General features: G+C 43.0%; 1 pseudogene; it reads right to left on the bottom strand.

The window, feature by feature from the left end:
• Positions 1-758: 758 nt before the first annotated feature.
• On the bottom strand, positions 759-1,544 carry LOC104539207 (annotated as a pseudogene).
• Positions 1,545-2,563: the final 1,019 nt, after the last annotated feature.

Raw genomic sequence — 2,563 nt, 5'->3', positions numbered from 1 at the left:
CCCCAACTCTTTCAGCCTGGCCTCACAGAAAACATGCTCCAGCCCTCAGATCACCTTCATGGCTCTCCTCTGGACTCGTTCAAACAGGTCCATGTCCTTACATTGAGAAGTTCCAGAGCTGGGTGCAGTACTCCAGAAGGGCTCCCATGAGAGCAGAGGGGTCAAGTCACCTCCCTTGACCTGCTGATCATACTTCTTTTGATGCAGCCCAGGGTATGGTTGGCTTTCTGGGCTGCAAGTGCATATTGCTGGCTCATGTTAAGTTTCTCATCAACCAACATCCCCAAGTCCTTCTCCTCAGGCCTGCTTTCAATCCATTTTCCACCCTGCCTGTAATTGTGCTTGGGATTTCTTTGACGGAGGTGCAGGACCTTGCACTTGGCCTTGTTGAACTTAATATGGTTTGCACAGGCCCACCTCTCAAGCCTGTCCAGGTCACTCTGAATGGCATCCTTTCCTTCTGGTATGTCAACTGCACCACCTATCTTGGAGTCATCAGCGGTGCACTCAATGCCACTGCCCATGTCGCCGACAAAGATGCTAAACAGCGCCAGTCCCAGCACCAACACTTGAGGAGCCCTGGTTGTCACTGATGTCTGCTTGGACATTCAAGCCACTGATTGCAAAACTTTGTGTGCAACCATCCAGCCAATTCCTTACGCACCGAGCGGTCCATTCATCAAATCCATCTCTCTCCAATTTAGAGGCAAGGATGTCATATGGCTTAGTATCAAATGATTTACACAAGTCCAGGTAGGTTATGTCATCTGCTCTTTCCTGTCATAGAAGGCTACCAAATCTGTCAGGCACGATTTGCCCTTAGTGAAGCCATAATGGCTGTCACCAATCACCTCCTTATTTTCCATGTGCCTTAGCATAGTTTCCAGGAGGATCTGCTCCATGATCTTGCCTGGCACAGAGGTGAGATTGACTGGCCTGTAGTTCCCTAGGTCTTCCTTTTTTCCCTTTGTAAAAATGGGGACTATGTTTCCCCTTTTCCAGTCAGTGGGAACTGCATGGAACCGCCACAACATCTCAAATATTATGGATAGTGGCTTAACAAATATGTCCCCAACTCCCTCCGGACCCATGGATACGTCCCATCAGGTCTCGTGATCTTGTGCACCTTCAGATTCCTTAAATGTTCTCAAACCTGACCGTTTCCTATAGTGGGCAGTCCCTGCTTTTGCCTTTTGTGACTTGGGCGGCATGGGTTGATCACTTGCCCATGAAGACTGAGGCAAGAAATTATTTGAGTACCCCAATCTTCTCCATATCTCGGGTAACCAGGTCTCCCGTTTCCTTCCCAAGAGGGTTTACATTTTCCCTAGTCTTCCTTTATCACTGATGTACCTGTAGAAGCTTTTCTTGTTACCCTTGACATCTCTGGCCAGATTTAATTCTCTCAGGGCTTTAGCTTTCCTAATCTGATCCCTGGCTGATTGGACAATTTCTCTGTTTTCCTCTAAGGCTACTTGTCCTTGCTTCCACCCTCTGTAGGCCTCCTTTTTGTATTTGAGTTTGTCCAGGAGCTGCTTGTTCATCCATGCAGGCCTCCTGGCATTTTTGCCTAACTTCCTCTTTGTTGGGATGCATCACTCCTGAGCTTGGAGGAGATGAAGATAGAATATTAACTAGCTTTCTTGGGCCCCTCTCCCCTCCAGGGCTTTATCCCAGGGTACTCTACCAAGCAGATCCCTGAAGAGGCCAAAGTCTGCTCTTCTGAAATCCAGCCTCTTGAGTTTGGTGTGTGCTCTCCTCACTGCCCTAAGAATTTTGATTCTAACAACATGGTGTCTAACTTGTGGCTATGTTTTGGCCAGTTATGATGGCCAAAACTACAGAAGCTTGGTGATTCACTTAGGAACTCAAGTACTCATTGGATAAAAATGGAATATCAGAGAACTGTTTTATTTGATAAAACATTTAAATGACTCCTGTTTTGATTATACTCCCACAATGTTTTTTCCAAGGCTATTTTTCCACATAATATTTGTTTGGTAAAAATCTGTGCGATATTTCAGTTTAAATTTTTATTTCTTTAACATTCTAATTTGACTTGTCAAAAATCTTCTCAGTAGATGTCTATGGTGTATTACGTAAATTCTTCAGTGTCCTTTAGTACTCTAGACCATATAGAGTTAATCGTAACATACAATATTGATTGCAAATGATTAATTAAAGAAAATGAGATATCAGTTTTTGTAATAATTTTCACTTGTTACTAGAATAAGCTAATAAACCTGTTCTCAGAATATATGCTTTCATAGACTTCATGAGTCACTTGGGAAAGAACACCGTTGATTAACATTTACATTTAGGTTATTGTCTTGCACTTTATTAAATCTGCCGAAAATGGTTTCATAATATATTTATGTATTCTATTCTATTCTACTTCAGTCTTCAAAGGGGTGGATATTAGAAATGCTGTAGTTTGTATGCATATTGGGGCAGATGTCAATAAACTTGTACCTCTAAAAAGCTACATAAAATGTGCAAATCAAAATGTGTTCATCACAGTCGCTTAATAGAACTGCAGATTCTGCATATGCCAAGAATCGTT

This window comes from Mesitornis unicolor, unplaced genomic scaffold, assembly GCF_000695765.1.
Source record: "Mesitornis unicolor isolate BGI_N332 unplaced genomic scaffold, ASM69576v1 scaffold1714, whole genome shotgun sequence".
Lineage (NCBI taxonomy): Eukaryota > Metazoa > Chordata > Aves > Mesitornithiformes > Mesitornithidae > Mesitornis > Mesitornis unicolor.
This window is presented reverse-complemented; position numbering and strand designations above follow the sequence as displayed.